This window comes from Pinus tabuliformis, chromosome 9 (genome assembly GCF_031772625.1).
Source record: "Pinus tabuliformis cultivar Carrire ecotype Pingquan chromosome 9, CPIR1, whole genome shotgun sequence".
Taxonomy (NCBI): Eukaryota; Viridiplantae; Streptophyta; class Pinopsida; order Pinales; family Pinaceae; genus Pinus; species Pinus tabuliformis.
The window spans coordinates 857,317,954-857,345,726 of NC_142307.1; the positions used below are offsets into that span (position 1 = coordinate 857,317,954).

General features: G+C 37.4%; 1 pseudogene; it reads right to left on the reverse strand.

The window, feature by feature from the left end:
- Positions 1-27,623, reverse strand: LOC149151487 (polyadenylate-binding protein-interacting protein 7-like; annotated as a pseudogene).
- Between the last annotated feature and the right edge of the window lie 150 nt (positions 27,624-27,773).

Sequence of the window (27,773 nt, forward strand, 5' to 3'; positions counted from 1 at the left end):
CTAAAGGTGGAGTCCGTAATTCATGTCAAGAGCTCCGTATATTGGCTGGAAAATCTGTATAAAGATCCTGTGAAAGGTTGGAGCAATATAGCCAGCAATAACCTATTGTACGTTGCACACCGTCAAAGTAATTTTAATCAGTTTTGTGTTGGCCTGGATTTTAACTAGTTTTTTACATTGAGAATGAGTTTGACAACTAATTTTAAATTTAGAAAGCAGAAAAAGATTACGAATTCACGCCAGAAAAAAGAAAAATCACTACTCAATAAATAAGAGGTGAGTCTAAATAACCCATCAAAATCAATAAAAATAAATTTAAAATAAATAACAACCAGAGAGAATATCAGGCTCGTAGTCACAGTAACTGTGAAGGATGTTGTTGTTATTTTAAAACTCCCACATTGTTTTTGAAAGCCTGGAATGGGCCGATCTCCTGGTATATGGTTCAGTAAGCCATGCCTGTACCTGTCTTTGAGCAGAATTTATGCCAGAACCATCAAACACATAGGTCGGCACATCTTGAAGCAATGCCTTTTGCGGCGCTGATTTGGCAATATGCTGACATTAATAATTACTGACAAATCGTCTCTAAGGTGTTGATAGAGGTTATCGAAACTTACCTTCCATTCTTGTATTTTCTTTGAGAGTCTCACCGGCTTGCACACCAGACATTCGAGATACCGTTGCCGTCCCACGGATGGATGAAGTAGGCTCTGCGCTTCTGTAAGGGATCTTTGCAGCTCTTCCAAAACATCCTTCACAGTCTGCGGGCGAACTCTCTGTTGGTCCTGGAAGATGGTGCTGATATCCTGTACAAGTCTATCCATATGCTTCAAATCAGCTTGTAGAATCTCACGGTTTTCCTCTTTCTGAATAACATCTTTCATAAGTTGAATCACTGGATCGAAGACGACATTGCTGATTGTGGTGCTTGTCAGGCGGAAAGAGTCGATTGTGCGGACACAACCAACCTCCCTAGGAGCCTAAGACTCTCTAGTGACAAACAAGACAAACAAGAGCAATCCTTCTCTAAACATGCATTTACTATATGGGAAATCAAGTGTTTAGATCCTACCTGTAATCCAACGCTGTTGTAGCAGTCCAGCTCCGCTGATCCGGATGAGCTCCTCCTTCACTTTGAAACCTGCATACACTAACAATCAAACGATTAAATAGCACTTGATAATCTCATAGAATAAAACATATTTAACACATAGACCAAGGAGTACATGAAACAACTCATAAATAACAAGTTATTGAGAAGAATGGACTCATTTGCATTAATAGGTAACAAAAGGAAAAAATACAACCTGAGCCTTGGTGTTGTGCAAGTCCCTCCCAGGGTCCATCAAGAGTTTTCCTTTACTTTGACAAAGCTCACCCACTTCCAAATAGAACAAGCAAAGATGGCAATCTCTCCTCACAAGCTTCTAAATGGGAGTCCTAATTCCTGCAACATTTACCCTTAGAAATGTATAGCTTCCAACCTCCTCTCCTTCTGGCCCAATGCCTGTATTTATAGTGCTCAAGAGGAAGTTAATCAGGTCCACCATCAATGGGATAATCCCCTCTTTGGATGGGATAGCTCCCTTATTGATGGGATAAGTTCCTCTTTGGTAGGAGTGCATGAACCATCTGGAGGCGCTCAATACACGTCGAACAACCTTCTAGAATGCTCTAGAAATGACCGCAAGTAACTTTTTAAAGATGAAACTTGCGCATTTTAACCTTTCCAGGGGGACGCACCTGCCCCTTTACATACAGAGCGTCCAAAGACGCAAATTTGGTGAACATTGGGTGCGTCCTCGCAGGTAAGGTTGAGAGAACCTGCGTCCCCAGAGATAAATACATTTATAAAGACTTTCTCTCTTTTTTGGAGTTTGACATGGAGAGCAGAGGCATAAGACTTGCCTAAGAGGGTAGCATGACTGTTGATTGAGCCATACTAACGGTAAATAGTCATGGTGACATTTTTTAGTGTAACAGATTGCCCCCTAAAGTGCGAAGCCTGTAATAGATTAGGGTTTTGTATTATCTAGGAAGGGTGAAGCGCTTTATCATTTCAAGGATTATCTCGTGGAGAGCCTGGTCAGAACCTGCAATTTTCAACACAAAATACATGTATAAGATTATATCATCACTGAGGTAGGCATTCCCATACTCAGATCAAAACTTTAACTAACAGACTAACTACTCTGATACAGGAATGATCTTGCAGTACATCATAATCATAGACTTTTGTAGACACAGTATTGGCGCAGCCATCTGTTTATGATTAGTCTACTTAGATAATGAATACAAAACTCCTCGTAGCCTGGATGGTGGAAACTAGATCCAGGGTCTTCGTTTCTACTTCCCGAATTGGTACGATTCTAGCCATGCGAATAAATGAGTTGATGTCGAACATGGTAGAAACCACTTGATTACCAGTCGATGATGAAAACTGTTAACAAGCGTGAGAGAGACCACTAGTAATGTCAATGGTTCTCAAAGTACCCAGTACAATCCATGAGATGTGAACGAATGAGTTGATGTCGAACATTTCACGGAATCCTTCGATCGAAAGTCAATGATGTAAACTGACGTCAAAGGCGAGAAACCTGCCATTGATGCATGCAGACTTCAAGGCACTGACGATTTCTAAGTCATCTCTCTAGATAATGTGCTGATGTCGATAGAAAGCGACCCGTTGCAGGCAAGCCCACAACACGAAATCATTGTTCAAGTTGAAGAAATGTTGCTGTAAGGACTGACTCAGGGATGGTCAAATGGATGACAAGTATTTTGCAGATGAAAGTTTTGCTTGCAGACCTCTTGAACACATAACGACACAACAGATGGCTTGGTGATAAATGACTCAAAGTTAATCCCTGGAACCCGGTTGAAGACTTTCAAAGTGGTTTGATCAACTGTGAGGTAAAAGATTTCCCAACCCAGGTGAATGAAAAGTGTCGTGTTCAAGAGTGGTAATAAAGTTTCTTCTGAGACAAAAGGTAACAAATAGGCTCATTCTTCTCTCTTTTCCCCCACCATTTCTGGCAAGTACCTCTTTATTTTTAACAAGCTTGAGGAGAATAACATATGCTTGATTATAAGCTCATCCTTCGGATGAGTCCAACCTAGTTTTGATTCGAACCCTAGGAAGGAGTGGTTCGTTCCTGTTTGTAATTGAACAGGTCCTTTACTGTAAAATGTTTTAACGAGCCCAGTATAGGAGAAACTCGGCGTTTTTCAATTTTAGAGAGTCTGAAAAACTTAAGAAGACTCCAAGTTGAACTTTTTCGTAGATTTGTGTCCCTCAAGTCCGAAAAAGTATAAAATAATACCTGGGGGAACCGCTTGATCTTGCGATCAAGGAGTACTTTCATAATTAGTGCCACTGACCTGAAAAGTAAAAAGCGATCAAGGACACGTCGTTTTATTTCCGTATCGAGTTTGAAACAACAAAAACCCGGCAATATTTTCCTGATTTTACGGTCAGAAAAGAGCTATAAGGGGACCGTCTTTTAATTCCGTTTTAACGAGTGTAAAAGAAACGCTCGGCAATCTTTTCATTTTTTAGGAGTCAGAAAAGGGCTTAAAAGATGATTATGATATTTTGGTTCATGAAAAATGACAATTTTCCCTCTAAATCCCTTTGTCCTGCACAAAAACGACACATTACTCATACCTGTTTAAGATAGGCAAAAATACATCGAAAAACATCCTTCCATGGTGAAAAATGAACAAATTCATCCAAAAAACCTATAAAAAGACTTTTTACCATGTCATTTTTACCATTTTACTGTTGAGGTTGAAAAAAGGGTTTTTGGCAAGAAACTTCCCGTGGTCGCTGCGGAAAATCCGACCGTCAGAATCGAACGCCGTCTCTTCCAGGTATTTTTCAACATCCTCCTCTTCAATTTCATCCGATTAAAATTGTTTTTTAGGTTTTAGTTTTGATTTTTGGGGGGTTTTAGGTTTCAAAGTGCGCTCTGCGGTGGACGCAGGTGCCCTTCAGGTGACCTGCGTCCCCCGACTTTTTCCTGTACAGAAAAAAGGTCGGGGGACGCAGCCCACCTTTAGGCCAGCTGCGTCCCGACGCCCTGTGTTCTAAACGCGGGGTGCGTCCCCCGTGAAAGGCGGAATTTGAAACCCCAAACTCCACCATCAACCATTTAAATTTCCCCAAATCAATTCTAATCATTGTTTCTTGGTGTGTAGGGCACTCACCATGTTGGATTGGAGAGAAAGAGAGCACGAAGACGTTGATTTAGCTGCAATTGAACATCAACCTTCCATTGATGCCCTAAAAGCATGCGGGTTATATAAATACTGGGCCATACCTGGCATGAGGGCTCAGGTGAGATTCTTGGAATGGCTGGTTGAGAGATGGAACGTTCAAGAGCAATGCTTTTACATAGGAGGGCACCAGCTCGAGATAGAGCCCTCTGATGTATACTTTCTCACTGGCTTGCCAAATAGAGGCGAGCAACTCAATCTAGCCGGGACTAGGCCGGGTGGCCAATCCCTTGCTAGTCTCCGGGCAGATTGGTGCACACCCAATGCACACCATGCGAAAGGCATAGAAATCAAACACATCTCTCTGCGTGAACTCAAAGTTATAGCTTTCACGGTTACCAGAATTTGCGGCGCAGCCGCTTTACATATTGCCTCTGGGTCCCAAATGCGAATGGCGATTGACTGTTACCAAGGCACCATTTTCAACTGGTGTGATGCTGTGTCGGCTAACATGAAGAGCCAACTGACTAGGGCAAAGAACGGACGACTGAAGACCTTTGGATATGGGCCTCTAGTCGTGAGCTTTGCCTTAGAGAGAGTTCCGATGCTGATCCCTCAGCAACTCACTGTTGATATCTTGGGTCCTCGGGAGCCAAAGCTAGTACGATGGGTTACGGTGATGGCCCGGCATCCTGACGAGGGCGCGACGATTGTTCGATTCCCTGATAGTTATTTTCATTGGTTAGAGGACCAGGTTTTTTCGATCTAGGACTTTCCGTATGCCGGAGTAGATTTTCGAGGTGATCCGGACATGGTTCTTCCACAGGGAGAACAATGAGATGACAGAGGTACTCTGTTTTTCACAAGTTTTCAAATTATGTATTTTTTTTTTTTTTTTTTTATATATATCGTCTCAAAACTGACAGTAAAAATTTTCAAAATGCAGATGTTGGACCACAGCGCCCAGCCAACCTCCGGCCTTTTGAGAGGAGACATCCAGTTGCACCGGTACCGGCCCCACAGGACGCGGCTGCAGAGTCACTAGCTGAGTTGGAGCAGGATCTAGAGCATCTGACGGCGGATATGCCTGAGACTACCATAGATGATATTCCTATCAGACTTCAGCGCTATGTAGTCGCAGTCCCTGGACCGTTTAGGAGATTTTTGTGTAAGGTAGCCCGTGCAGTGGTGTCGTATAGGGAGCACCACCAGTGATTGGCTAGTCACTTTGTAGACACATGTGACATTTTTGACTTTTTTGTACTTTATCATTTTGCCGATCATAAGGTGTTTTTCAACCTATGATCGAAGACGATGTATATTTTTTGACACACTCCTATCTATATATATATCACTATTACCGGCTTATCTTGTTTAACATATGTGATGAAATGTTTTTAAATTTACTTGCATGATTATCGTAAATGTCTGTCCAACATTCGAGAAGCAATTGCATCTGCTAATGTATTTAAAGACCTTGGAATATGCTGATAATCAATGTAATCAAATTCACGTTCCAAGAGACGCACTCTCAAAAACAACCTTAATAACACAGGATTTCTAATGGCATAAACTCTATTAAGCTGTAATACAACAAGTTCAGAATCTAACCTCACTATCAAACGTCGAATTCCAAATGAAATAGATTCGGATAATAATTCAACCACTGCACTGTATTCTGCAATGTTGTTCGTTGTTTGACCAAGGCTTACCCCATGCATAGAAACTAACTCGTCAGAGGGTGAATAGATAACCCACGCTGCGGAAGAGATATTCCGTGTACTACGACAAGCACCATCAGCAAATCCAATGTATGTTTGGAGAGGCGTCGACATCTGCAATATCAAGAGTAAAACCAAGATAAGCCAGAATAACGACGAAAAAGACACTCTCTAAGCTAAGCACACTAACTAACTAACAAACATACTAGCTAGAAAGAAAACCTAAGCTAACTAAAAATTCTCCATACCCACCATTTAAGCATAATACCTCTTTAGGTAAAGTCCATTTTTGGGTTTACCCAAAGAGTCCCCATCAAAATCTACCAGCTCATAAGCCCCTTTTGCTAGCTTTCGCTTTACAATGTAGGGTCCATGCCACATAGGAACGAATTTTCCAGCACCTAGCTTATCGTTAGCTTGATCATATAATAGCACTAGGTCTCCCTCCGAAAAACTTCGAGGGGTCACATTTCTATCATACTGAGCTTTCATTCGCTTCGCGTGAGTCTCGATTGCCAATGCAGCATCACGTCGAGTCTCATCTAATTTAGCTAAGTACAATAAACGTTTCTCCTCTTCGGAAGTAGCTGGAAGTAATTCGACAGCCATTTGAAGTGATGGGATTTCGCATTCAATGGGTAACACAGCTTCCAAGCCATAAACTAGCTGGAAAGGAGTGAACCCAGTTGAAGTTTTCACTGAGGTTCGGTATGCCCATAGCGCTGAAAATAACATGTTGTGCCAATTCGACCGATGAATACCAATGGTTCGTCGGATCATGATAACTAGAACTTTGTTGATAGACTCAACCAAACCGTTGGCTTGCGGATAATAAGGAGTAGAGCTATCGTGGCGCAAACCAAGCTGGCTTGTAAGCTCAGTCATCATGATGTTTCGAAAATGGCTCCCATGGTCAGTAATGATTGCTTGTGGGACACCAAACCTAGTTATAATATGATTGAATACGAAAATTGCAGCTGTTTTGCCGCTTGCGTCGAATGTAGGCATCGCCTCGGCCCATTTAGTGAAATAATCAACCGCGAGGATGATATACGCATGCCCCCCGGCCGAGTGAGGGTTACAAGTAATAAAGTCGATACCCCATTTGGCGAATGGACCAACGACAATTATAGGGTGGAGAGGAGCAGGTGGTGCGCGCATCTTGCGATCAAACACTTGACAGTTGTGGCACTTCCGGACTGCAATGATACAATCTTTAAACATAGACGGCCAGAAATAGCCAGCGCGCAACACCTTCTGAGCTGTGGCATACCCAGACATATGACCGCCACATGCTCCAGAGTGACAATCATTCAAAACCCTCTCAGCCTCTTCGTGAGTTAAACAACGTCGAAAAACTAAGTCTGCCCCCCGGCGATAAAGTGTATCTCCAATAATTTTGTATTGCTGGGATTGAAACCGAATTTTTCGACGTTCAGCCTTTGAAGCTTCAGACCGAAAGCTTTGGGTTTGGAGATAGATGATTATATCTCCGTACCACGGATCTAAAGTACTGATAAGAAACAAATATTTGTCCGCAATGGACTCCTCTGCCACAGTCTCTGTGTCAGCACGAGGGAAATCACACATCAATTCCGCAAAAACCAAAGATTTCTTAGACTTGGACTTCTTGAATTCCAAGTCGAACTCTTGCAGGATAACGATCCATTTAGAGTACTTGCCCCCTAGCAATTGTTTTGTCAAAATATAAATCATAGGGTTGCAATCCGAAATAACTGTAGTTTTACGGAGAAGAATGTAGTGACGAAAACGCTGGACAGCTTGAACGGCTGCCAGGGCCAATTTCTCCACATGCGAATATTTTAGCTCAGTGGGATTTAAGGTCCTACTAAGATAATATATTACATGTTCCGCTCCGAATTCATCTTCTTGAACTAACACCATTCCAATGGTGGAATGCGAAGCTGCGAGGTATAAGAAGTAGTCCTGGTTGTAGTTGGGAGGATGCAACAACGGTGCATGGGTCAACGCGTGTTTAAGTGCATCAAAAGATTGTTGGGCAATCTCGTCCCAAAAGAATTGAGCGTTCTGTTTCAACAACCGTGTAAAACCTTTAGTGACCTCGGCGTAGTTTGGGATGAATCGGCGCAAAAAGTTCGCTTTCCCTTGCAAACTTTGGAGTTGGCGCAAACTCGAAGGAGGAGGCAATTTGATGATAGCTTCGACCTTCGAGGGATCGACGCGAATGCCGGCTTTTGAAACAACAAATCCCAGCAATCGACCTGTTTCTATACAGAAAACACACTTGTGGGGATTTAACCGAATTCGATAATGCCTACACCTCATAAAGATTGCTCGTAAGTGGACAAGGTGATCAGCTCGACGTAAAGAATGAGCAGGCAAATCATCGAGATACGGTTGCACAATGTGCTTGATGTCATGAAATGCGTAAGACATCGCCCGTTGAAAAGTGGCCCCGGCATTCTTAAGCCCAAAAGGTAATTTGCAATAAGCAAATGTCCCCCATGGACAAATGAATGCCATTTTTGGTTGGTCGGCAGGTAGAATATTGATTTGATTATAGCCCGAAAAACCATCCATAAAGGAAAACATTTCACTTCCGGCACAATCATCAATAATTTGATCGATATAAGGCGTAGGATAGTTGTCTTTTGGACAAGCTCGATTTATATCCCTATAGTCGATACAGATTCTTATTGTTCCTTGTTTCTTGTTGACCGGAACAATATTCGATACCCAATCCGTTAACGGGATCGGATAAATGAAACCTGCTTTCAACAGCTTTTTGACTTCTGCTTTAATCGCAGCCGCTTTTCGAGGGTGAATCTGACGCAACCGTTGCCGGACGGGTTTAGCATCCGGGTAGGTTTTTATTTCATGAACAACAATGGCAGGATCGATTCCCGGCATTTCCTCGTAAGACCAGGCAAACACATCGCGGAATTCTCGGAATAGGGCCTTGTAAGTTTGGATTTCATCTTCTGTACATGCGGCACCTATATGAATGTTCTCCTCAATTCCGGGCTTCACTGAAATATCAATGGGAATAGTACGAGAAATATTCCCTAAATTCAACTCTGAATCAGAATGTTTCGTTGGATCCTGAGCGTCTTTGACATATTCAGCGGTAAAGATGGATGAAAAATCATTTTCAAAAGCATCATCCTTAGGTAAAAACGAAGATCTATGATGGAGATCTTCCCATGGTAGATCGTCTACACTTAGGATTTCGCGAAGTTGCTCGTCAGATGACACGACTTCGGGAAACTCTATCCGTTCTAAGGTTGAGGTGAAAAGTGATTCTTCACTGACCACATTCATTTGGTCGCTTTCGGTTGAACGCGAGTCGGTAAAAGACATGACGGCTTCATAAGCAATTTCATATGGACTCAAAGGCATAGCATCACTGAATGAGTCTATCTCAGATTCAGATGGGACAATCCAAGGATCATCATAAATAATGTTTTCTGATGTAATCATATGAATTGTTGCAAATGAAGGATCTACGCTGAGTGGAGGGAGAGGAAAAGTTCCCAGTAAACCGGAATCTTTAACTAAACCTACACCAACGTCCCTATAAGGGATTGTCGTCTTACCGACATGCTGGATACTCTCTGAAGAGGCTGGGTCGGATGAAAAGTATGTCAGCTGATCAATAGTCATGATCTTACCATTATGTGGAAACTTAATTACTCTGAAGACCGATGAAACGACCGCTGTCATAGCATATGACCAACTTCGACCCAAAAGAAGGTTGTAGTCTAGAGGGGCATCAACCACTTCCACATCCAGACTAACGGTTTTACCTTCTACCCCTATAGGCAATTCCTGTAGAATACCAAACGGATGGAACCCACGGCCATCAAAGGCCTTAAGGATGGTGGGGGATTGGTTCAACGAAGGAGAACCAAGAGATCTCCAACATTGAATCGACATAATACACGTAGAAGCTCCCTCATCAATCACAGTCCGATGAATAGGCCTGTTTTTGACTATCACTGGAATTTGGAAAGCCATTTGATGGGGGAGACGCAGTGTACTATTTTCTAGATCGAAGATTATTAGATTCGGGTCCTGAACATCAACAGCTCCGATAGCCGACAAAAGTAATTTTCGTTGTGCTGGGCATGATTGCAGCACTTCTAACGCCGACATTGCTGAGGGTGAAACAGCTAAATCCTCAACAATGTTGTAATTCTAGGCTGCTCTCGCATGTGGATTGAAAGCAGACCTTCGAAGTACACCCTTGGCGGGCGGTTTAATTACTAAGTCTGGGTTAGGTTTTTCGATCTGTAGTGGATCAGAACCAGGAGCTGAGGTTGATGGGTTAGAGTGAGAAGATTCTGCTTCCTTACCATCAACAGGATTCTTACTACCATAATCTTGCGATCGAGTCGCAATCCTCACATGAGACATCATCAAAATGGGTTCTTCACTGGCATTCGAGGAAGAACCTATCATCTTATTCTCCTGCTCCGGAAATGGATTTTTTAACACAGCAGGAGTGGGAGAACCTTTGACTATTTTCACAACCTCGGCCCGATGAGGGCAATCTCTCGTAAAATGATCCTCTTCACAAATAAGACAAGGATATCGAGGTTTGCGCTTTTCGTCATTGGTTTCCGACTTTTCCATTTTCTCCTTTGGAGCCTTGTCTGCTTTAGCCTTCTTCTTTCCTTTCTTCTTTCCACCGTTTTTTGATTTGGCCGTAGATGTCTCTACAGTGTGAATATCGGCGGTAAGTTCAGGAGAAGACTCTCCTGTCGGGGAATCAGGCAAAGTGATAATAGGAGTAGTTGAAGCCTTGGAAGACTTCTTCTTGCTCTTTGTATTCACGATACCAATCATACCATCAGCGGCATGAGATCCCGAAGGAGCAGCAGCGATTTGATTCGACTTTGGAAGATCCGAAATATTCTCGTGTAACGTACCCGACTGAGTGTAAATTAAGTCAAGGTATTGCGCCTGAGCAATGACTTGCTCCTCAGTAACTACTCCGGCCTTAGCTACATCTTCAGTAATCTTCGGTAATAATGATTTAACAAACCATTCAGCTAAGATTTGGTCCGGGATAAAAACTTTCACTAGTCTTCTTCGACGTCTCCACTCATGAATGTGATCAGAAATATACGTGGACGTTGATTGTTTTAGTGAAGTTAATAACTCCGTGCCGTTATCGTATCTGACCGGCAACTGAAAGTGAGTTAAGAACGAGGTAGCTAACTGGCTAAAATTGTAAAAAGAGGCCCGTGGTAACTCAATGTACCACTTGGCCGCGAGACCAATGAGCGTACGCTGAAAAAGACGTAAGCGGATCGAATCATCCGAGATAGAATTTGAAGCACACCAGAGGTGGTAAGTCATCACGTGATTGGACGGATCCTCTCCAGACTTACCTTCGAACTTGGGTATATCACTGGGCAACTTATTTGGCATTGGCGGCCAGAACTGAAGATATTGAATTGGATTGTTCGTTAGGCGCGTCAAGTCTGGTAAATCCAAAGTTGCGATAAACGGTAACTGCCGGTTAGGATCTCTAAAACTTTGGGTCACAATACCAGCCCCAGGAGGAGGATATCTAGGATAACTAGGAACAGGAGTCGCATTTGGGATATTATATCCTCCTGGAAAACCAGGATTAACTGGACCGTACTGGGGTTGTTGAGGTTGTTGATAAGTGTACCCAGGATACGGTTGATACTGGTAAACCGGTTGTTGGACAGCTTGCCCAGGTTGGTACTGTCCCTGGTACGGTGGTTGAACAAATTGAGGTTGAGTAGTGACAACCGTGCTTATACCAGGCTGACCTGCAGGCATCTAGACCGTGGTTTGAATCGTAGATCCAGACAACGGTAAAGATGTCTGAGGAGTGGTTACAGAGAGAGTAGAAACCGGAGCCGTCGATACTCCAGAAGTAAGTATGGTAGATGTGGCGGTAGTTGCAGCAGCCGTTTGAGATGGAGTACTAGGTGCGATTGGCGGCTGAGTAACTACCGAAGTTACAGAAGTTTGCACATTTGACTGGACAGGTTGCGGTTGCTGGGGTGGACCAGAAACTACGGGTTGTCCAGCTTGAGGTACCAACTGCATAATTGGCGACTCCACTGGGGATTCCATTGATGTGAAAAGTCTTTTCCTTTGTATGAACTTTGCTCTGAGAAAATTGGTTTATTTTTCTGGTTTTTGGCTCTGTGACTTTGTCTTTGGGTGGGTTAGCTTAGGGTTAGATTTATTTTGGTTTTTCTTGAGTTTTCCAGTAGGACGCACCCTCTGAGTATTGCACAGTGCGTCCCTGGACGCACTGTCGCTGTGTGCACAGAGCGGGCCCGCACCTGTTCTAACGGGTTGCCTGCGTCCCCTGCTAAAATTTGAGAAAATTCCATTTTTTGCATTTGTTCTCTTAGTTTTTGCTTTTTCTTAGTTTTTACTGCCCAGATTCATTAGTCTCTTGTCAAAGGTCTTCACCTGAACTTGTTTCGATAGCATTGAGTGTTTTAGTGGATTTCATAGAAGTTTAAGCCCTAGGGTTTGATTTTTGAGTAGGTCTTGTAGTGACTTTGGCGGTAGAAGTTGTCAAGCCTTAGATCTCTCTGGTTTTGTCAGCATTCTTAGAAGTCAGACCTGTCATAAAGTCTACCTGTGAGAGCAACTTACCATTGAGTCGTCTCTTTGGCCAAATTTCGAAGTACTTGTTGATTGAGTCTTGAATTCCATTTTACAAAAAGAACAAAAAGATTTGAGTTTTGTTTTGACTAGGCTTTTGATTCTGCATTAGCTGGTCCTTGATTTGATTTTGGTCAAGTAAAACAACCTAGAATCATCTTTGTGAGCTTTCGCCTTGTTAGGTTTGCTTAGAGTAATTTCTCTTTTGATTTGCTTGTGAGTCAAGTTTTCATATATTTTATAGCTTTTGAGATTGATTTTCGTTAAGATAGGTTTATATGCTTTATTAAAGAGAGAAAATACAAAAACATCTCCTTTGAAAAGTTTTGTTTCAAGTAGCTTTGAAAAGTTTTGAAAGAAAAAGAGTTTTTTTTCGTGCACGTAAGGAGTGGTCATGTTTGTATGCTCGAAAAGATAAAGAGAATTGTTTCTTTGATTTTCTTTACTAAGAAAGTTGTTTTCTATAAAATTTGCATCTCTCAACTCTCTTAGTTAAGAATTTCATTGAAAAAGGAAAGTAGCGTAAATCATCTTAGGTGCATCTTTGTAGTGGTTTGAGTCGAGTCTACACACCATTGGTTTCACTTCCGCTACCTTTTGTCTTTAAGAAAAACCATAAAATTAACGCTTAAAGTAAAATCGACGTAGTGCGGAAAGAGTCGATTGTGCGGACACAACCAACCTCCCTAGGAGCCTAAGACTCTCTAGTGACAAACAAGACAAACAAGAGCAATCCTTCTCTAAACATGCATTTACTATATGGGAAATCAAGTGTTTAGATCCTACCTGTAATCCAACGCTGTTGTAGCAGTCTAGCTCCGCTGATCCGGATGAGCTCCTCCTTCACTTTGAAACCTGCATACACTAACAATCAAACGATTAAATAGCACTTGATAATCTCATAGAATAAAACATATTTAACACATAGACCAAGGAGTACATGAAACAACTCATAAATAACAAGTTATTGAGAAGAATGGACTCATTTGCATTAATAGGTAACAAAAGGAACAAATACAACCTGAGCCTTGGTGTTGTGCAAGTCCCTCCCAGGGTCCATCAAGAGTTCTCCTTTACTTTGACAAAGCTCACCCACTTCCAAATAGAACAAGCAAAGATGGCAATCTCTCGTCACAAGCTTCTAAATGGGAGTCCTAATTCCTGCAGCATTTACCCTTAGAAATGTATAGCTTCCAACCTCCTCTCCTTCTGGCCCAATGCCTGTATTTATAGTGCTCAAGAGGAAGTTAATCAGGTCCACCATCAATGGGATAATCCCCTCTTTGGATGGGATAGCTCCCTTATTGATGGGATAAGTTACTCTTTGGTAGGAGTGCATGAACCATCTGGAGGCGCTCAATACACGTCGAACAACCTTCTAGAATGCTCTAGAAATGACCACAAGTAACTTTTTAAAGATGAAACTTGCGCATTTTAACCTTTCCAGGGGGACGCACCTGCCCCTTTACATACAGAGCGTCCAAAGACGCAGATTTGGTGAACATTGGGTGCGTCCCCACAGGTAAGGTTGAGAGAACCTGCGTCCCCAGAGATAAATACATTTATAAAGACTTTCTCTCTTTTTTGGAGTTTGACATGGAGAGCAGAGGCATAAGACTTGCCTAAGAGGGTAGCATGACTGTTGATTGAGCCATACTAACTGTAAATAGTCATGGTGACATTTTTTAGTGTAACAGTGCTCGCAACTTCGGTTAAAATTTCCATGGCTTTATAGCTTCCTTGATGTTCTTGCGGCAGGAGAATAGACTTTCTTGATGTTATTGCCGCATGAGCAGCGCAGAGTCGGAACAAAGCTACCAGAGGTGGGAGATGGATTTAGCTTTAAGTATGCAATACCACTCCGCAACCAATTTGTAACGGTTGCCAACGCATTTGTAACTATTTTGATCGAATGGTTGAAGTTGATGTAATCGTCTAACATTTAATCGTAAGGTTACAAAGATGACACGTAAGTAAAAAGGAGAGTCGATCTCAGAGGGAACGCCTTACGGCGTAATAACTTGAAAATATGCCACTTCAATACACGAGATCTGCGCTCTTTAACACCACAAAACATTACATCTCTCCAACTCAACGACTCTGATACCAAAATAACAATGATTAAAGACACACCTATATTTCACACATGTATGTATGCGTTAACATACACACACACACAAATTACATTCAACCATTACTCTATACTATAGAATTTATGAGATCTAATTTATTCCTAATTTAGTAGGAGAGGTTGAGAGAATTTCTCAACCCGCATCACCAACTCACAACCAACTTCTCAAATATATTATGTAAGCATTAACTCTAACTTTTGTTTTTTAATATAGTCAACATTATTTTATATTTAGTGATTATTTTATTTTTATTTAAAAGAACACATGTCAACTCTCAGTTGAGCAGGAAAGGACTTATATGTCATCCTCCTGGGATAGTCTAGAATGACATAATAATACCAGTATAGATCCATCTTAAGCATGAATCTAACAGGAGCTGAGAGGGATCAAATTTCTTTAGGTGCAAAATACAATGTATAATTTTTCATTTTTTAAATTGTTTTTTTGAATTTTATATAGAGGACATAAACTTGTAAGTCAAAAAAATATTTTTTGGATTTTAACATAAAAACATATACTGAAAAAAAGACCAAACTGTAAAATAATGAAACCTAACGAATATATATATATATATATATATATATATATATATATATATATATATATATATATATATATATGACATTCAAATATTTTACATAACATGTGCATCCAGATAGTTTATAGCGCACATTAAAATGCTTTTCTTGTTATTAATTTATTTTTAAGTATAAGTCAATATTAATTTGTTTTAAAATATTTTATTAATAACCCACGTTGAATATTTTATTATATACAACATTAAAACATCTTCTTTTAACATTATATATATATATATATATATAAAGTTGATATCGACCTAAATTAGTTAACATAGATCTTCAAATAGTTTAATTAAATCCTGTGTTGAAACATTTTTGAAAAGTATATGGTTTAAACGTCTTAATCACACTTTTTTTTTTTTTACTTCTAATAACTTTATATGAAATTCTATCAAGTCATATGGACAACTAACTAAACATGCATAACATATTCATTTTTGTTTTTTGATGTCATTGTTTTTCTATTTAAAGAATATTTATTTTTATTTTAAGAGGGACATGTGTCAACTCCACATCGAGCATGAGTGAAGTTACACATCACCCTCATACTAGATTGTAGAATAAGCCTCTCAGCTCAATTACATTAAAAAATAGACTATTGACATAATAATATTACATTAAAAAATAGAAATTTCAACTCATCGTTGAGCATACAAGGAATTACACATCATCGATATAGAATAACCTCTCAACCTAATATTATTACATTAAAAGATAGAAAAGAAGAAAAAGATGGAAATTGGCTTTAAGATATAATATTGACATAACATAAAAAAATAAAAATTACTCACAAAAAAAAAGAAAATACAAATAGAATTTAGAGCATAGTATTCAATTGAGTATTTCATAACATAATTTCTATTTAATATTTCGTTCCAATACAATAGAGTGATATTCTCACATCACATGAGAATGGAACTTTTAGTCCTTTGAGTAAGTTGCCACAAAGAGCAGTATACCATTATCGTATTTTTATTTTTATTTTATTTTATTTATTTGGGAAACATATGTATGTGTGTGTATTAAAAAGTTGTTGCAAATGTAAGTAGGAGATGATGGAAACACTGAAAGGGGCACTGAATCAATATTTCGTTACTTTTGATAAATTTTCAATTAGCTAATTTTGAAACTGTATTCACATCATATAATCAATCTCCACAATGTATAAACAAAAAAATTAAAGTGTAAATTAAAATTCGAAGAAGAAATACTTGAAAACAATCTTTAATTTATTACATTCTCTTGTGAGGACATGAATCCTCTGTAAGCACCAAATTACAAAAATTGCAGGCTCCAACCTATCAAGAAGATGAGGACACCAATCCTCAATAAGCACCAATTTACACTAGTTGCAAGCTCCAACCTAAACTTTGCCTTCAATACACCAAAACTTGGACATCAAATGAGGCATGAACTTGGCCTTCAAGAAACTAGGACTTGGCCTTCAAACTAGGCTCGAACTAGACTTTCGAATAGAAGAATTTGACCCTCATTAGGGGAATTTTGAGATAAAAAATGGGCCTCAAAACAAAAAATGTACTAACAAAATTAACTTTAAAAGAACCAATAGGAATCAAAATGGTGTTGTTATCCCCAAGGGAAAATAGTTTGGATGGAAAAGAAGAAAACTACTTTTTAAATTGTATATATTGCTTATATCCTTGTAGGTTCATTCAAATTTCAAGAGAAGACACACATTGGATGTATAATTAACTTCCACATCCAACGAGTACCTACTTTGCATACTTTTTGAGTAGATCCACATAAAAAAAAATTTGAAAATACATGAAAATTCATGTATTTTCAATTTTTTTGGATGTGGATCTACTCAGAAGTATACAAAGTGGGTGCTCGTTGGATGTGTAATTTAATTCCACATCCAATGGGTGTCTACTTTTGAAATTTGAGTGAAACTACAAGGAGATAAGCCAAAAATACAATTAAAAAAAGTACTTTCCTTTCTTTTTCTTTAAAAGTTCACAAGCCTTATTTTATTGTTTTAATATTATTTTAGTATTTTGCTTATGAGGCCCATTTTAGACCTCAAAAGTCCCCTAATGGAAATTCAACTTTTAAACAATAAAATTCATCCATCAAAACTCAACCTTCAAACAACAGTACTCAAATCTAAAACTCAGCTTTCAAACAACAGATCTGATCCCCTGAAACTCTACCTTCAAATAATAGTGTTCATCCCTGAAACTTGTCCTTAACAGGGATAGAACTTGACCCTCAAATAAAAATTGAAAATTGACCTTAGGATAGGCCTGAAACACAACCTCTACACAAACAAAATTCGGCCCTTAAGATAGGCATGAAGCCCGACCTTCTCATCACCAAAAATTTGCCTACTTGTCCTCCAAAGATACCTATAATCAAACCTCAAAAATAGACCTCAAAAAAACTAGAAACACTTCCCTAGAAAAATTTCAAAAACCCTTTAAAAGATGTGGCAAAAACCTTACACAAAAAGCTGCTTAAAATCGACTTCACTTAACTTCTTCTTGGTTCATGAGGTATTAACTTCCAATCCACTCCTTTGCTCTCCTAAACATAGAACCAAATTATTGTGTCCAGTGGTTAAAAATGCTCCATTTCACACCTATTGATAGTGCATTTGGACACTAGTTAGGGCTAACTTGAAACCACTGACTAGGCCAACTGGTGTAACTGGTAGAATGTATAGTGAATCTTCAAAATATGATTTCTCCTCAACCATGGGGAGCTAGGTGGTGTGCCATATACCGTTGGAAGGTCGTGGAATAAGATTTCCAACCATATATTCTATGCTCCCATTTGAGCTAGGTAATTTGAGTAAAAATGCCTTCAAAGATAGGGTACACAAATGGGGCTTGTTTGTACTTTGGTTGGATCATCTTGACAGAGTAAATTCCATATCTTCTCATTCGTATGGAACTAAATGGAACGCCATATACCATTTGAAAGGTATTGGAATATGCTATTTGACTATGTAATTTCCTCTTTCATTTGGACATCATTTGACATCAATAACAACCATTTCAACAATATGCCCCTTTGTTATTGATGGCAATACTTTGATATCTTCTTCTTCTAATGGTTTCTCCCCATGTTTACATTCTCTTCATACTTCTTTTCAGTTGCACCCACTGTCTGCATTATCTCCCTCTTGTTGGGTTGTGTTATATTCTTTCCATGACTAGCCCACGTAGTTAACTGGGGGGTGGAGCCCCCCTTCATTGTGCCGATTGTGTAGCTAGGGGGCATCACAGGGGGTTTGAGGCGTACCTGTAACCCCACTTTATGGGGTCTAGGGCAACGTCCCAGAAAATTTTGGTTTTGGACTCTATGTTAGTTTGGGTGGACCCACCTATGGTTTTGTGCATGATTTTCGCACATGTTTTTTGGACGCGATAGTTTTCAGTCCATGGTATTGGACGCGATGGTTTTTCGGTCCATGGTATTGGATGCTTCAACATGTATAAATATGTATTATAATATTGAAAGGAACATAATGAAAAATTAAGCTAGTAGTCTCGATTTTGGGATCCAGGGGAAAATCTCTGTGTATATGTTATGCTCTCGCATTTTTTTATTTTATGTGTTTTAGAATTCGTATGTAGGTAATTTCTGTACGGGGTTAAAACCTACACCTCTTTGACATCAATAAAAAAGGGAATGCTTCCTTTATTGAGATAAAGGAGAGATCACTCTCCACTCCTTCTTGAGATATTCAAAAGTTTACTTGGGTAGAGTTTTGGTAAATATGTCAACAATATGTTCTTTCGTGCCAATATATTCCATCTTGACATTCTGCTCAACTACTTTTTCTTTGAGGAAATGATACTTGATTGGAATATGATTTTTTTTTTTTGTGTGTGTGTGTCTATGACATGATTTTTTGAGATATTGATTGCACTAGTGTTATCGCAAAAGGGTTGATCATATTCCACTTTGATGTTTTGAAATGTTTGTTTCATATAGAGAACTTGGGTATAACAAAATGTTGTTATTATGTGTTCAAATTTAGCTATAGAAAGAGAAATTGATGATCGCTTTCTACTTGACCAATATACAAAGAAATCTCCAAAGAAAAATGCACTCCCACTAATGTTTTTTCTATCATCAATGCTATAGGCCCAAACAAAAATCCATGTATGGTGTTAATGTGAAATATGTACTCTTGGGATACCAAAGCCCAAAATCGAGTGTACCATTTAAGCATCGAAATATCCTTTTTATTGCTTGTATATGTGATTCCTTTAGTGCTGATTGAAATTTGCAACCATTCCAACTGCCTATATAACGTCTAGACTTGAAATTGTCAAGTATAGTAGACTGCCAATCATATATTTGTAAAGTGTTGAATTGACTTAAGGAGATTCATTATCCTTCCTTAACTTGCATCCGATAATTATATAAGGGTACCATCTAGTGCACATTCTTCCATTTCAAATTTCTTAAGCATCTCCTTAAGATATTTGGTTTGGCTAATGAATATTCCTTTGTTGGTTTGAGAAACTTGTAGTCTAAGGAAGAAGGATAAATCTCCAATCACTGACATTTCAAATTCGTTTGAAATTTCCTAAGAAAATCCATGACTCATATGATCGTTATTTCTTTCAAAAATGAGAGCATCCACCTACACAAGTGCAATTAGTAAGTTGTCCTAATCTTGATGTAGATATTGTTGTTAGCTACCCCTCTCTTGAAGCCTTGTTGTTGAAGATAGTGGTCCATTCTAGCATACCAAGCTCTTGGAGCTTGTTTTAACACATAAACAACTTTCTTCAATTTTCACACAGTCTTTATTTTCAAACAAGTCAAAGCCTTATTGTTGTTTGATATATACCTCTTCCTTTGAATCTCAATTTAGAAAGGTTGATTTAATATCCATATGGTAAACTTTGAAGCCTTTCGAACATGCAAATGGAAAGAACATTCTTATTTAACCTAGCAATTAGAGAAAAAATTTCTTTGAAATCAATTCCTTCAATTTGTGCATATTGTTTACAAACAAATATTTCGTTATTTATGATAATTTGTCCTTATTCAATCATATTTCTCTAAAATACCCACTTAGTCTCAATCACATTTTTATCTTTTGGTTGCGGCACAAGTTACCAGGTTCCATTTTTCTCAATTTGATTCAATTCATCTTCAATAGCATTCACCCAAAGTTGGTCCTTACTGAATTGTGAAAAATCTTTTGGCTCTATTTTGGATAGAAAAGTAAAATTTCCTTTTCCTTGTGTAATTGGTCATTCTTCTTCTAATTTGTATCCCCGCATTAACATCTCCAATGATTTGGTTCTCTAAGTGATGTTTTTTCACAAACTTGAAAGCTGTTTTGGACGGAGATTGTGCTTCTTCTTCTTGTTCCTCCATTGTAGCAATCTCTTCTTGGTCCATGTAGATGTTATCTTCTAAATTCTCACTTGTTTGTTCTACTTCTTTATCTGGTTATGATTTATCTATTATTACCTCAATACTTTCCACAATTTTGCGTAGTATTTTATTGTAGCATTTGTAAGATTTACTTCTTGTTGATTATCCAATGAATATTACATCGTCTACTCTAGAATCAAAATTTCCCAGTTTATCATCAACTATCTTCATGTAACAATGGATTCCAAACTTTTTGAAATATTTAGCTGAACTTGGCTTGTCTTTTCACAGCTCATATGGTTTCTTGTCATTGTTAACTTGGGGTTCCATTCTATTCATGATGTACACTATTGCAAAAAAATGTTTCTTTCCAAAAATTATCTAGTAATTTGGCCTCTAATAACATGGCTCTTGTTGTTTCTTGCACTGATCCATTCTCTGTTTCTACAACTCCATTCTATTGTGGATTTCTTGCAATGGAAATTTATCTCTTGATTCCAAACTTTTCACAAACTTCATTAAAATTGTGATATCCCCTAACTTGGATTTTATATTGTAAAATTTTATATGTTAAGTGTGTTTATTGTTCTAAATTTAAGGACCTATTTGGAACTAGTTTATCATTATTGTATCACTGATAAATATTAAATGTAGATTTGTGTTATTATGTTGTTAATAAAAATAAAAGAATTTGGAAATTAATGTTGAATCTACACTTGGATGAAAGAGATACAATTGCAAGTTAATGATGGAAAGTAATTACCCCTATCGATTAAGACATATGCATCTAATACGAGATTAGATTATTAATGGTGATGGAAATTGTTGATAAACAACTTCCCATAAAAGACAATACATTGTCTTTGAGAGTGGGGAAGAAGAGTTGATTAATGAGATAGTAACCACCTTCCACTTTGTGGATGAGGTGGAGGTAGTTAACAACTACCAACTACTTTGGAAAAGAGGGATGTTTTTATCCTTTGTTGGAGGGATTCACACAATGCAAAAATGGGTGAGAGGCAGAGGAACAAAAAATGAAAAGAAAAAGAAAAAGAAAAAAGTAAATTAACTTGCAGACCTTGGAGCTCGAGGTGACTTTTGTAATAAAGAGAAGTCATGGTTGGGTGGAGCTTGGTAGCTCTCGACTTAATTTCCATAGTAAAAGAAACGAAAAATTAGTATTCTAAATTTCCAATGTTTTTATTTATGTTTTTTAACTATGAAATTCTTTTATTATTTGTAAGACTTGTATTTCAAATTATTTTGTATGTATATGAAATTGTAAAAGAAAAGAGAAAGCATGGAAATTTTTTTATTGAGTGTTAGATATGATTAAGAGAATTGGATGTTTATAATAATGATTGTTATAACTATTTCTCTACATTTGAATTATGTATCATAGAATTATTCCCTATTATAGTTTGGAACAAAGTGCTCTAGTAATAGGCTATTATTATTGATCGAATATATTCTACTTAAATCTGAAAGAGTTTAAGATATGCTACATCAGGTCTATATTAAATACTTGTGCAATGAAGACAAAGTCACTAGTACGAAATGGCTAATTAGTTACTAAAAAATGACTAAGATTTGCATATAAACGACTATTTTTTAGTTGGTGACCAATAGTGACTAATTTACAGTATCTTATAATGTGATCAACTTTTATTCGTATCTAGCTTAGTCATTAATTAATTGTCTCAATTTTATCATCTAGTAGTATATTTAGTCATTAATTGTCACTATTAATGATCAAATATACTACTATATGATCACTTGAGATGACCAAAGAAATATTACCAAAATGTTGGTTGCGTTATAAGATACTGTAAATTAGCTACTAGTCATATATATGAAAATTTTATTCATTGTTTGAAACCAATTAATGACCAAAAAAATATGACTTAGCTACTAATAGTCATATATATGCATATTTTAGTCATTGCTTGAATCCAATTAATGACCAAAGAAATATGGCTAAATTTCAGTCGTGTTATAAGATACAGTAAATTATCTATTAGTAGTCATATATATGCAACATTTATTCATGATTTGTAATCACAAATTTATCATTTACAATAGCCATTTATCTTTTTTGGTAGTTTCACATTCATTATACAAATGAGTGATTTAGTAGTTTATATTAATTTCATTTACTTTCATTAATAATCATTATAAACGTCTAATTTAGTCGTATATTCATTTTATTTGTTTTCATCATTAATCAATATAAACTACTAATTTAGTACATTTAGATTGATTGTGTTCATTATTAATCAACATAAATTAATTAATATGATTTTGCGACTAAATTAAAAAAATGTCATACGATGTGCATGTTCATCTAATATGAAAAGACAAAGTTACATATGTTAATTACAATACTAAATAATGTCCAGTACAACTATAAATAATTTCAATCACATAAATTATATTATATGAAATTTCAAGTATTACAATATGAGTTTCCACCTTAATATTGGGTGGACTACAATTTACACATGAAATATTGTTTCGTCACTTTAAAACATTATCATTGTGTTGCCAAAGCATTGCAGGTGAATTCAACAACTCTAAATACTTGACCATCGATCTGTATGTGTGTCTCTCATGTAGGATATTGGCTTCACTAAAATAGTTCTCTTCTCTCTCTTTATGCATTTGTCACTTAAGTGCTATTGTTCTCCTCTTTCTGTATTTGTCACTCAAGTGTTATTATTCTCCTCTTTCTTTAATTCCTGCTTCTTATCATCAATATTGAGTTCCTCTTCTGCAAATGAAACAAGATACGTCCATGTTGAGTATAAGACATGAAAGATGATGAGCACTAGAATATAAACTAAAGTTGACTATAAAGGATTTATAGACATATACTTCAACATCAACAATGCCAATGCCATTTTTCCCTAGCAAAGAAAGAAACTCGAACACGTTTTCTTCAGTTGGGAGACAGTGGCCACTATGTGGCTAGGTGATCTGTATAAACAAAGCAAATAAAACTTCACCATAGAAAAGAACACCTTCAGAACTTAGTATTCAACCTTTAGGAAAATCTTAGGAACAATTATGCCAACTAAGTTACATGCTAAAAAGTTCATGCTATAGATAACTTGTGAAAACAAATGGAAAAAAAATACAACATATAATAAATAATGTATGACAACTTGCTGGCAAATTGCATCAGAGAAGAAAATTTTTCTCATATGGTTACCCATACATGTGGGTGGGTAACATGCCCCAATATGCCATGATCTTTAGGGTCCATAGTAAGTAAACCTCCTACTAACATAATGATTGATTAGTTGCATCTTGGCTTTGCCTCTCCTTTGTGAGTCCAAAAAATAAAAAGAAGTTTATCCTTAACTAGTACTCCATAGTATCCTTTTTGCATGTTATCTCCACATAGCCACCAAAAATGTCAGATATGAGAAACAAATGGAATTTTGGAATTGTTTCTAAAACTATGTCTTTTACACCCCCCTTCTAATGTATTTGACCAAATATACTCGCTTGATTTTCTTCTTTCATATTCATTTACATCCTGAAAAATATCTGTTTCAAAAACCAAAACAAGGGCCAATATTTATAGATGCTAACACTCATCCATATTTTCCACAAACGATAGGAATTAATAATCTCTTAATATCAACTTACTAGTCTTAATATATATACTCTCCTAAGTGGGCCGGGAAGAGTCAAGGAATCTGCAAGCCTTATAATTAAGTCACAAGTACTAACCTATAGGGTGGTTGGTTCTTCATAAATTTTAGCAAATAAAGAGTCAAGGATCACTTTCATTTTACTGGTTTCACTGATGGATGTTGTCGGATCTACCACAAACCTGAAACAATAATCTATGTATCCTGGACTTGTTAAGTTGTTAGGTCATTTTGGGACTAGATTGTGCAAGTATAATTTTCTTTTTGTTTGTCCCATAGGGTTGTCTTTGGACTCTTGGAGACAAGTGGATGGTATGACGAGCTGGCAGGAGCATGTAATATGTGATCCAATTGACAATCTTATTTACCCTATGGAAAGACCATTGTTGCACAACCTTTCACGAGATGACAATTTCAACCAGCCTGCAAGAATTTCTAAATTTTAATTAGATTTGGCTCTCCAGATTTATGCTAGAATTGAATGTTTAAGAAAGATAGATTATCTTCCACATGCATCCAAAGTAGATATGCTAGCATTCCTTGCTTAAGTGGGATGGAGGTTCCAATGTGCTCCATCTTTGGCTCTTAGATATATTGATCTTAATGTGAATGTATATTGGTTTTTGATGAAATATAAGTAGTAAGAGAATAGATCTTGATGAACATACAAAATATTCTTACCTTCACTTCTCTAAGATTCATACATTCCTGCCAAGAATAAAATTTCCTCTTCATTTTCTTAATGGAAACCTGGAAGAACATAGATTCAGTTTTTACAATCCATATAATTACCAAACTTAAAAATATATCATAACCAACAACAGTAATCTAGATTCCTTACTGACAGAATATCATCAAAGCCTCATCAATTTCATTAGAAAGTCCCATATAGCATAAAATGCTTACTATTTCATTGGTCTACCTATTAATATCCTTCCAAATAGTTCCATATGTTCCACCCCCCCAGTTTCTTGATGATCTTATACCTAGAACAAAATAAATTGCAAAAGATGGTGATGTTTAAAAAATTACACATCATATAATTTGCCATCTTATATCTTTATAAGCAAAGAAAATACCCTAAACCATGAAATCGACTAGAATGTCCTTCAAGTAATAAATGCACAAAACATAGCCAAGAAGTATGCAGTTGATGTAAGTAGCAACCATTTCCCAAGAAACATGAATGCTCTTGCATTAAAATTCAATGCATTGCCAAGGTAATGCTAATATTATCAAACTACTCATTCCCTTGAATGATTACTTACCACTCCATTTGTTCTTAGAAAAGGGTAATGTAATGGACTTTAGAAATAAAAACTCAGATATTTTTTATTCTGTTTAATATTGTCCATGTAACAAAGAGGAAGATCCAAACAACACCATTATTTATCTCTCCATTCTTGGATTGTGCACAAATTTGAAAAATCTAATTCTAAAGAGGCAACAGGATATTCGCCAAGTCCTTGGAGAATAGAAACCATGAACGTCCAACCATAAAAACACATTTAGCTCTAAAACCAATCACAATGAAGGTATTCTGTCAACCACTACAAACTTTTTATTGCCTTGTTAGACATCAAAACAATTTCGTAAGTCTTTGCATTAGCCTAGGAAACAAAGCACATCAAGTTGCATTCTGAAAACTACTTACAAAATCCTCAAACCACCTTCATTTCCACTATCCTTTTATTGCAAGCACAAGAGCCCACTAGAACTGCAACATAGCGGAACTCATTACTACACCTTGTCCAACCATGCTTCATGATATCAATTGATCAACACCTTTCCCAACAGGAACCTGATGAAACTTGAGAATTTCTACTAGACCCAAGATTGATATCCATAGCACCATTTTTCTTGTATTTCCACTGACCAAAATCAGATGCACTTTTCCTGACAACAGTAGCAAAGTCAATGGCAGATCTAGAACCACCCAAATTATTGCATCCACCAAAGAATAGTTTATCTGCCTCCTCCCTCCTAAATGTGTTCACTGCTTGTTGGACTTCACTGTCTGTATATTGTGACAGACCATTTAACATTTCTGAACTCAATGAAGGAAAATCCATGCTAGTAAGGTTTGGAGCAGACGATGTCCTTGTATGAAAGGATTGTTGTGAACCAGCATCATCTTCAAGCTGCAATCACAAAGGGGTTAACAATATCATGCCAATTAATATTGATCTTATCAAATCAATGTGTGAGCTAATTACGACACTCAAAATTGTTTATGATACATAAAAATCCTCTCAAAAATAGAAAAATTATAAAAAAATAAAAATAAAAGAAAAAGAAAGTGTCAATGCTTAATAATATCATCCATGATACAACAACAATAGAGGCAAGATGTGAGATAATTTTATTCATAGTAAAAGGGCATCAGACAATCCATCCGCACAACGATCTTGAAAACAAAATCATTGGAAATTTAATTGATATGAAAGAATTCAATGGAAGACACACTTTAATAATTGACAATATCATGTATGTCATTACCTCAAGTTGAGAGCATCTCCATTGTCAAGCTTAAATCACCTCCATTTGCATAGTATATGTCTGCCAGACTCTTAGCTACAAAACTTGGGAATTCTATAGCAAGAAGCTCCATGGGATTGATATCCCTATTGTCTGAAAGTGCTTTTTCTCCTACCAATTCATTCAAAAACCCAACATCACATTCATTAACATTGAAATATCCATCTCTATTTCTCACCAGCTACTGATCATGACCCATAATATGCTACTCCCATCCACTAGAAGCAGATAGATGTGCCATTACACTACTGAATCTTCCTTCCACATGCTGATGAAATGCAAATTTAGACTTGCTATTGGGAAAACTTACATCAACACTTTGACACATCTTGTCAAAATCTAGTTGCCCACTTTCCATTACACCCTCAGACTTGGAAGCATGCAGATAATCATGACCAGTCAAACTTCTTGATAAAAAACCCTCAGACTCTTGCAAAACATCTTGTCCAAAATCTGGTGTAATGTCATCACGAAGGCTGTAACACCAATATTGCCTAATCTCACCATCAAAGTTTCTAGAGGTTGTTTACTCAGTTCTATTTAAGATAGCTTACCACAACTCTCTACAGATTTTAACTTTAATACATATATGTTTTTTGCACTACCAAGTGCAACTCTAAGTGTTGAGGGAACAAATTTTGTTACATTTGGATTTAAAGAGGACTTCTTAGTAGTTCACACTCCTTTTATGGATGAGTTCATATTTTGTTGTAAGATAGAGATCAGTGAGAATGGAGCACATGGAGAGCCCCCTTGCATGAAAATTATTATGACCCAGTCTTAGCTTGGAAAATAAGTGATGAGAATTCAGTCTAGTTCTGAAAGACAACTGAGAGATATCAATAGTAGGTACTAGGTAGTAAAAGCTAGCTCAGAAGCAACCAAAAATTTAATCAGATAAATGTTTTG